This window comes from Lactuca serriola, chromosome 4 (genome assembly GCF_051521515.1).
Source record: "Lactuca serriola cultivar US96UC23 chromosome 4, Lser_US96UC23_V15, whole genome shotgun sequence".
Lineage (NCBI taxonomy): Eukaryota > Viridiplantae > Streptophyta > Magnoliopsida > Asterales > Asteraceae > Lactuca > Lactuca serriola.
The window spans coordinates 89679327-89690467 of record NC_136411.1 but is presented as its reverse complement, the minus strand read 5'-3'; positions in this window follow the sequence as shown (position 1 = coordinate 89690467).

The window sequence follows — 11141 nt, the reverse complement described above, 5'->3', positions numbered from 1 at the left end:
ACTGATTGAGAGTACGAATTGAAGGCCACATTTAATCCAAAGCCAATCAGATAAAAGATCCAGGACAAGAAATCCATGAATAAACCAGATCTGCGCCATTTGTTCTTGTTCGCAACTGACACATTGCCGATTGCGCCTCCGGTCTCAATGACAACTTCGATCGAGATAACGACTACTGAAATCAACCACGCGATCAGATTAGCAACCATCCAGCCGATTGACAAATAAGCTGGATCAAATCCCTTTTTTTTCGGATCAAGCTTGAAGAAGCGCGCCTTATCGGCACCGGGAAGGAGATACTGTGATCCGGCGGCTAAACCGAACACGAACTTTGCTAACTCCACGATGAACTTGCCTTTAATTTCCGTACGAGCCATGGAAAATGGGCGGGAGATACTGTTTCTCTGTTTCACACGAGTAATGGACTGACGTTGAGAGAACGAACTACTATTTATGGGCCCCACGAATCTAGAAAGTTCGTTTACGATATATATATTTCTAAATTTAATTGCAATTTTCTAAATATAAGTACGTTATAATGTTATATATTTCTAAAAATACATTTTAAAAGGTTTCTAAATATTAGTATATATTTCCAAAATATTATATATTTCTAATTTCTAATTATTAATAGATTTATAACATTACTTAATCTAAGTTTTTTTAAATAAAACACACACTTTACAGTTACAAGTTAAGTTTGGGATAATGTTAGTGTATCCTTACAAAATCTTTATATATAGTTTAAAAGGTCCATAACGTTATATTTTTTGGTGGTCTTTGGGCATAAAGCCATTTTTGTATGTTCAAAAGAATTCATTATCATATATTCAGAAAGGGTTATCCGGTAAAACTTTGGCTAGTCAGTAAGGTTGATTGTCACATCATTTCAAAATATTTATTAACTCTTTAATAGAGACTATAATGTCATTGTGTTGATTTGTCGATAAATGAATTTGATGTCTTAAATGATTCTCACACTCACTCTTATTTTATTTTTTTCCCAAAAAAACTTTTCTCCCAATCGATTTGTCGTGTGTTGACGATGACAAAACACATCAAAGTCAATCTTCACTTCCAAGGAATGTTTATCAGGAACAGTTTTCCTACTTTGATTATATACATCATTTGTTTGAGGACGTCAATTTTGCTGGTAAGGACGTAGATGTCTGTGTGTGCCTTTCTATAAATATTTACACAAAAGAAAGTGCAAGAAGTTGTATCACTATTTGCTTGATCCTATGTTACCTAAAGGATTAAGGTTAATATCTATTGCCCTTGAACATGGCGAGTTTATAGATTTTGCCTATGGTTGTGGATGCCAAGTTTCAATGTACATGGGCCATTTAGGTAATAGTTTGTAGAACTGGTTTGATGAAGACAAAGATAAAATTCCTTAGTCCCGAGGAAAACCCATTAAGGTGTAGCTTAGTTGTCATGAGATCTGTACGAGCTAAAAGAAATAAATACTCATATAAATAAGACCATGAATAACTCCTTTTTTAGTAATTTTGCCCTAAGAGAAATCACATGCCAAAAAGAGTACAGGAGGATGACTTACATGTTAAGGTAGTTGAGAATGTCCTAGAAGTTGATGTACAAACAACCTTCAACAATGACGTTTCCTCGAGGAAGAAGAAACATGTACTAGGTATAAGGTTTGAAAATCCTAAATAGCTGGAACACATGATTTGCAATTGTGTTGTCAATGGCTATTAGTTATGTGTAACACCCTCGCACGCGTAGTTTGAAAACATACATTTAAAACCATTTTAGGTTTAAATTAAAAGTTCCTGTAACATCCTGATTCCCAGGTCTGTAATTTGCTATTATTTATTTTGAGTAAAGGAGAGGAACTCGGCGAGTTGACACCTAGACTCGTTGAGTTGGATCGCGAATAATGAATCAGATTAATGAAGGGACTTGACGAGTCGGAAGAGTGGACTCGACGAGTCCACGCTGAGGTCAGAAACCCTAAATCTCCAGGCCTATGCTCTATTTAAGGGACCTTATAGCCCTCATTTGTGGCTACCAGTCCAAAGAGAGAAACCCTAGAGAGCTTGAGCGAGTTGTGTGTGTGTGTGAGAGAGAGAAAGAGAGCTATTTTGATCCCTTTTTGGTGTGGCTTTGCAAAGTAATAGGTGTTTCCAGCAAAGGAAGGTCAAGGGGGTTGCTATTCCGTGGTTTCCAGGCTTGGGTCTTCATTGTTTAGGTAATAAAATGACCCCTCTTCTGTTTTGGTATGAGATCATTGAATCTAGGGTTTTCTCTACCCCCTTATTGGCTTAAACTGATGCATATGTTGTCCTTTGAGTGTTAAACTATGGATCTGGACCTTTAGAGGTCCAGAGAGCATTAGCTATCCTGCTTTATGTTGTTCCATGGAAGAAATGAACCTAGGTTGCCATTTTAGAAGCCATTTCACCAAAAGAAGCCTTGGGTGCGTTGCATGAGTGTCAATATCTAACCTTTACGTGATTATTGGGCACGGGGAAATCAGATCTATAGGTTAGAGAAGCAGATCTAACCTTAGAAGGTCATTTAAGTGTTGCTATGAAGGAAACTCGCCGAGTCCATGAGGGAACTCGACGAGTCGAGTTAGGTTGCCCTGCGATTCGTTTCCCATGGTAACCCATCGAGTGGAAGGTTCACTCGACGAGTCGAATGAGGCATTACGACGAGTCAGAGGACACGCATGGACTCGTCGAGTCACATAAATGCACTCGACGAGTTTGGTCAAAGTTTACTATTCGTTGACTTTTAGGGTTTTGGTCAACACTTGGACTTTTGGGTCAGGGAGGGGTAAAATGGTCTTTTACCCTTCCGTGGGATTGTAGACAGAGAAACCTAGCCTTTGGGAGCCGCTATTTATTGAGGAAATTGGTTTAGTGGTTAGGCGGAGCCTAGATCAGTATTTCGAGTGCGAGATTATCCGAGTTACCCGAGGTGAGTCTTTTCACTATACTTTACCTAGAGTGGTATCTATGTGCAGACAGGAGGGAATTATGTGTTATGTGTATGTTTGAGATTATGTGCATTGTGTTGTATAAACCGGACCGGAGGGTCCAACGATATAGACCAAACCGGAGGGTCCAATGAGCTATGACCAGACCAGAGGGTCCAACGAGCTACGGGACTGGAGGGTCCCGCTGAGACACATCGACCGAAGGGTCATACTATGATATAGCCTTGAGTGGCGTATGTGTTGTATGTGGTAGTTTGGGGAACTCACTAAGCATTTATGCTTACCGTGTTGTGTGTTATGTGTTTCAAGTACCAGTGAGGATCGCGGGAAGGCGTCGACATGTCTGTACACACTTATGGAGTTTTTATGTACTATGATCTTGGGATATGTTCTATTGACATGTGATACATTGGATTTTGATGATTTGTGAATGAAATGATGTTTTTTTAAAGTGAAAAAATGTTTTGAAAATTTACGTTGTTACAAGTTGGTATCAGAGCCTTGGTTTGAGGGATTCGGATGCACCTTCGGGCGTATCTAAACTCAAACTGAGGATCTGAGGAGGTTTTTCATAAAAGGAGCAATATTTCTAAAAAGTAAAAGAAATTGAGAAAAGCGGAAAGAAGCAGTGTGTACGATCAGCCAACGCCCGAACGGTGATTTTGATGGGTTTTGGTCATAAGACATCCTATGTGCTCATACAAACCCTAATGCTTGGATCTAGGTTTCTCTATTGTACATGTAAGTTATCCAAGATAATAAACCCTAATTCTAGCATTCAAGTGATCATATTAGCATAAGAATAGGTTTATAATGTTACCTTGATTGTTATGTAGCAATAATAATCCCAAATTCCCTTTGAATTGACTTTGGAAGGCTTAGAGTCACAAGTGTCACTCCTCTAATGGTTCACAAACACCATAAGCAAGAGGATGAAGAGGAGAGAGGATGGAGGCTGCCCAAAAACGTGTGAAACCCTAGAAAGATCATTAGCCACGTTTTTGGGTCATAAGGGTCTTATATATAGTAAGGCTATTAGGGTTATCTAACAAGGAAACCCTAATTTGGATGCTTAAGCCCTAAGCAACCCATGGAGCCCTTTCTTTAAGCCTTGGACGATTTCATATGGGCTTCCCCCATAGAATTCATCCACCCATTAATATAAGGCAATCCATGGCCCAAATTGCAATTATCTTATAATTACAATTCTAGTCCCTTAAGTTTAATTAATCTCTTTTAGTCACAAAACTAATTACTAATTAATTATTGACTAACATTAATTAAACAATATGATTTCTCCTTTAATATATTATTCTCATAATACATTAATAAATCATATTTAATCCTTTCTCTCCATAATTCATCCTATCAAGTTGCTTTGGTAAAGGCAACCCAAAAGGACCATGCACCATCTGGTCAAGTACATACCAAAATAGTTATGGACTTAGACACTAATCCAACAGATTTCCCAAAATACCCTTACATTATGTGTTATGATATGATGTGTTATGCATGCTAGAGTAGGCTAGGTATTCATATTAGGACTAGAGTGGCCTGAATTGTGATGCCTTAGCCTAGGAGATTACTGCTACTTGTGATGCTTGAGGGCGAGTAGGTAGCAGCGAGGAGCTTATGATAGGTCTGCTGGAGAGTAGCCTATGCTTAGCGAGAATAGAGTACTTGTGATCTGGGAAGGACTTGGGGTGAACGTTGATGCGGTGTGGACGGTACTATAAGGGCCCATACTACTGAAGACATCGGATCAGTGCACCATCCAAGTAAGAATCCTTAGGGTACTAAGGAACAAGTAGGGATGGGTTATCGAGTACGTGTATACTCGAGCGAGTCTTTGATATTTTTGTGTTGTATTTCAGAGACATCATGGTTGGGACACGCCACAGAGGAGATACCAGCAGCGTGAGTGACGAGGAGCTTCGTTAGATGATCCACGATGAGGTAGTTGTAGCTATCCGCGCAGAGATACCAGAGATGTTTGGGTCTATTAAGACCACCCTGATTGAGACATTTGATGAGATATACGTTGTGGTTACTGAGGTTGCAGCCGCTGCAGCTACTGCGGCTGTGGCTGCTGCTAGACCTTAGAGGGGTGACTCGTTGCTGTTTCAGGAGTTCAGCAACACGAAGCCACCAGAGTTTGATGAGACTCAGGATCTGATTGTTGCGATGAGATGGATTATTGATATTGATGGATGTTTCTATACCTGCTCGTGTCCGGAGCATTTGAGAGTGCAGTTCACGCTGAACCAGCTTCGCTTGGGGGCGAAGGACTGGTGGAAGTTTGTGTCGGCGGATTTCACCCCTGTTGAGCTTACTGCGGTGACCTGGGAGAGGTACACCACTATGTTTCGTGATGAGTACGTTCCCCCTGTGGAGAGGGAACGGCTGACTCAGGTGTAACGACGTAAAATTCAAAACAATTTTTCACTTTTAATAATGCAATTTCATTCATAAAAGATTCCAATTCTCAATGTTTCACATAACAATTCCATAAAATCACATCCTAAGATCAAACATATGAAAATCCGATAGTGTGTACTAGTCATGCCGGCACCTTCCCGCTATCGTCACTGGTACCTGAAACACATCACACAAACACTGTAAGCACAAGACTTAGTGAGTTCCCCAAAATACCACATACACACATACACCACTCGAGGCTACAGTACAACCCTCCGGTCGATGTGTCTCAGCGGGTCCCTCCAGTCCCGTAGCTCGTTGGACCCTCTGGTTCGGTCATAGCTCGTTGGGCCCTTTGGCCCGGTCTGTATCGTTGGACCCCTCGGTTCGGTCTATATCGTTGGACCCTCCGGTCCGGTCTATACAATCATATAGCATACATATATCAAATTTCACATAATCACATACATACACATACACACAAGACCCTCCGGTCTACACAAATATACCACCATAGGTAACGTATAGTGAGAAGAATCACCTCGGGTATCTCGGATAATCTAACTCTCGAACACACTGCTCTAGCCCCTGACCCTAAAAGTCCAAGGTTGAACAAAACCCTAGAAGTCAACGGAAGTCAACAGAAGGCAGTACGCGGCGCGTACCCTTCTCTGTACGTGGGTCGTACGCCGGCGAGTCACAAACGGGGTCTCAACCCCTTACGTTGCACGTACTGAGAGTTACGCCCATCGTAAGTCTCAGTTCAGCCTTTCCTTGGTTTTTGGTCTTAAACGGTTAAGACACTCCTTCAACTCCAGATCTGACTCTCTTACAACCTCTTATTCCATAAAGTCGGAACCTTTAAGCCTTTGCATGGCTGTAAAGGTCCCTACACCCTCAAGAAGAACCTCCAACCTCTGAAAAGCTCAAATCTACTCTTTCCCACAAGCTTCTAGCCTCCAAAATGGCCTCTTCTTTCCTTCCATCACCTTGGAATGACACTTAGAAGCTTAGAACACCAACACACTTGCTAAAAATGAAAGGGGACTCTCTATTAGGGTTTTTCTCTCTGGAATGGAGGCTGAGGTTGCAGCCATAACATTCCTTTTATAGTGATCAAGCCCCAATTATGGTTTACATCTGGACACATTACACCCAACGTAACCTGGGTACGCCCAGCATACCCAGGCTAGTCCGTGTCCAAAATAAGCGCGCGAGTACGCGCAACGTAGTCCTCAGTACGCCCAACGTACTCACAAGCCTAACATATACTTAAAGGACTTAACTTGACAACTTGGGAAAAAGAGAAGGGTTAAATAGCTTTACCTGAATTTTGGGATGTTACAATTCTCCCCCACTAGAACCAGACTTCACCCTCGAAGTCTCATGCCGAAAGCAACTCTGGATGCTGCTCCCGCATCTCCAACTCCGACTCCCAAGTCAGCTCGGACCCCTTCCGATGCTGCCACTGGACCTGAACCAGGGGCACTTCCTTGTTCCTCAGAACCTTGATCTTCCGATCCAAGATTGCAATCGGCTTCTCAATATAATTCAGACTCGCGTCCACCTGTATATCCTCCAACGGTACCACTGCCGACTCATCGGCTATACACTTCCTTAGCTGAGACACGTGGAAGGTATCATGAATCTGGCTTAACTCCGCAGGTAGCTCCAAACAATATGCTACCCTACCCACCCTCACGATCACCCTAAATGGCCCAATATACCGGGGCCCCAGCTTGCCCCTCTTCCTGAAACGAATCACTCCTTTCCAAGGGGATACTTTCAGAAGAACAAAATCCCCAACCTGAAACTCGAGCTCTGATAGACGCCTATTCGTGTAACTCTTCTGACGACTCTGGGTCGTCAACAATCTTTGTCTAACCTGCTGTATCTGTACTGTCGTCTGAAGCACTATCTCAGTGCTGCCCATCACTCTCTGCCTTACCTCTCCCCAACAAATGGGAGTCCGACACCTCTTCCCATACAACAGCTCAAAGGGAGGCATACCAATGCTTGAATGGTGGCTGTTGTTATAGGAAAACTCAGCCAAAGGCAGATACGTGTCCCAACTCCCTCCGAAGTCCAACACACATGCCCGAAGCATGTCTTCGAGCATCTGAATCGTTCGCTCACCCTGTCCGTCCGTCTGTGGGTGGTAAGTGGTACTGAAATGCAGCCTCGTGCCCAACTCCTTGTGGAACTTCTTCCAGAACCTGGAAGTAAAACGTACATCCCGATCTGATACAATTGAGATCGGCACCCCATGCCGCAATACCACCTCCCTCACATACAACTCTGCTAGCCTCTCAGCAGAAGAGCTCTCACTGATAGCAAGAAAGTGAGTGCTCTTTGTCAGCCGATTGACGATCACCCAAATTGCGTCGACATGCCTCGCGGTTCTCGGCAACTTGGTGATGAAATCCATAGAAATCTGTTCCCACTTCCATTCGGGAACCTCCAGTGGCTACAACATGCCATGCAGTCGCTGGTGCTCGGCCTTAACCCTGCGACAGGTTAAGCACCTCTCAACAAACCATGGTACATCCCTCTTCATACATGGCCACCAATACTTCTTTTCAAATCCAAATACATCTTAGTGGCCACGAGATGGATAGAAAATCTCGATCTATGCACCTCCTCCATTAAGGTGGTGCGCGCTCCGCCTGCATACGACACCCAAATCCGACCTTGAAGGGTCATCAGCCCACGAATATCGGTAACGAACTCCGGCATCTGCCCAATCACCCGCTCCCTCTTGCGGTTCTCTGGTCTCACAGCCTCCGCCTGGGCCTCCCAGATGGCGTTCAACACCAGAGTCATCACTGTCAACCGCATACAAATATCTCGAATCGGGGCGCTCTCCGCCCTATGGCTCTGGGCATCAGCTACGACATTAGCCTTGCCCAGGTGGTATAGGATCTCACAATCATAATCCTTTACTACATCCGGCCATCTCCTCTGGCGCATATTCAGATTGGGCTGGTCCATCAAATACTTCAACCTCTTGTGGTCCGTGTAGATGGTACACCGAACCCCATACAGATAGTGACGCTAGATCTTGAGGGTGAACACCACAGCCCCCAACTCCAAATTGTGGGTGGGATACCTCATCTCATGAGGCTTCAGCTGCCTCGACGCATATGCTATCACATGCCCCTTCTACAAAAGTACTGCACCCAACCCCAATATAGATGCGTCACAATACACCACAAAATCCTCCATCCCTTCTGGGAGGGTTAGCACCGGGGCTTCGCACAATCTCTGGCGAAGTGTCTTAAACGGGGTATGGTTCTCCGGACCCCATGAAAAAGAAACACCCTTTCGGTTCAACCTGGTGAGTGGCACGACAATCTTGGAGAAATCCCTGATAAATCTCCGATAATAGCCAGCCAATCCTAGAAAGCTCCTGATCTCGGTGGGTGATCTCGGCACCTCCCACCTTATGACCGCCTCAATCTTGGCCAGATCGACCAAAATCCCATTCTGGTTGACGAGATGCCCAAAGAACTAGACCTCTCGTAGCCAGAACTCACACTTGGAGAATTTGGCATAAAGCCTCTCTGATCTCAGAACTCCTAGGATCTCCCTCAAATGCCCCTCATGCTGCTCTCTAGATCTAGAATACACCAAAATATCATCAATGAACACGATCACCGACCAATCCAACATCGGCTTGCACACCCTGTTTATGAGATCTTTGAATGCTGCTGGTGCATTGGTGAGCCCAAAAGGCATCACCACGAACTCGTAATGCCCATAACAAGTTCTGAATGCCGTCTTCTGGATATCTTCATCCCGAACCATCATCTGATGATATCCCGACATCAAGTCTATCTTGGAGAACCAAGACGCCCCCTGCAACTGATCGAACAGATTGTCGATCCTCGGTAACGGATAATGTCTTGACCGTCAACTTGTTCCATTCTCAATAATCAATACACATCCGGTGTGAATCATCCTTTTTCTTGACAAAAAGGATCGACGCTCCCCATGGCGAGCTACTGGGTCAAATAAACCCCTTCCCCAGCAGCTCCTGAAGCTGCGAGGATAACTCCTACATCTCTAGCGGCACAAGGCGATAAGGCGCCTTGGCGATAGGCACTGCTCCCGGAACCAAATTGATACGGAACTCTACTTGCCTCTCGGGAGGCACACCCGACAATTCCTTGGGAAAAACATCAGGGAACTCACACACTATCGGAACCTCATCAATCGAACTTGGCCTCCCAGCGGCCACTTGAGTGTCCATCACCTAGGCTACGAACCTGCTGCAGCCCTGCTGCAAACTCTGTCTCGCTTTGGCAGCCGAACAAAACGTCGACCCGCATCGGGTACCCTCACCGTACACCGTAAGTACTCCCCTACTAGGTTCTCGTATCGTCACCAACTGACGCTCGCAGTCTATAACAGCTCCAAATCGGCTCAACCAATCCATGCCCACTATAACACATATGCCCCCCATCGCAATCAGGACTAGATGTATCAGGAACTCTACACCGAATATCTCAAGTATACATCCTCGAATCACATCCGTAGCATACAACACTCGCTCGTCAGCTATAGAAACTTGCAGAGGTCGACTTAATGCCTCTCACTGGGTACTGATGTGCTGACTAAAAGCTAAAGACACAAATGACCAACTTGCACCCGAGTCAAATAACACCAAAGCAGGTACAAAACTCACAAGAAAAGTACTTATGCATAACGCAATATAAGCACAATATCTCATACTCAGCATAAATAAAAGAAAGAATACATACCAGCCACAACAGCGGGCACTGCGCGGACCTCCTCCGCTGTCAACTTGAAGGCTCTCCCTCGAGCCTTCGGCGCCTCGGCCTTCACTGGCTGCGCCTCAGCAACTCGGGCAGCAGGTGCGGATCCTTGCGCCGATCCCTGCCGTAGCTGTGGGCACTCGGCCTTCCGATGGTCGGTCTGGTTGTAATGGAAGCATACCATGAATCCATGGGGACAATCCCTCGCATAGTGTCCCTCCTTCCCACACTTGTAACACACCCCAACTCTACACACTCCCTCATGGCTCTTGCCGCACTTCCCACAAGTGCGGCCCTTCAGACCCCCAGATCTCGCATCAGCGGGCTTTGCCCGCTTGGCTGTCGGCTGCGCCTGTGCCGGTCGCTTGTCCCTCCTCTGAGACTCGGCCTCCTCCCTGACCCGAGTCTCCAGCTCAATCTCCCTCTTACGGGCATTTTCCTGGAGCTCGGCAAATATCCAGTATGACGAGTTCGCCACGAACTCACGGATATCCCTCCTCAAAATGCTTAAGTATCGACTCATACGTGCCTGCTCAGTCGACACGTGCTTAGGGAAAAACAACGCCCTCTCATGAAACATCCTCGTAATCACCGTAACAGACTCAGTTCCCTGCTTGAGGGACAAGAACTCCTAGGCTAGATGTTCCTTCTCCACAGGGGGAACATACTTATCTCGAAACATCATGGTGAACCTCTCCCAGGTCACCACAGTAAGCTCTACTGAAGAAAAATATGCTGTCACAAACTTCCACCAGTCCTTTAACCCCAAGTGAAGCTGGTTCAGTACAAAACGAACTCTCAAATGGTCCGGACACGAGAAAGTATAGAAATATCCCTAAATATTTGAAATCCATCTCATCGTAGCGATCGGATCCTGCATCCCGTTGAACTCGGGTGGCTTCGTGTTGCTGAACTCTCGGTACAGCAATGAGTCACCCCCTGCGGCCTTGCAGCAGCAATGGCTGCGGTGGCCGCAGCAA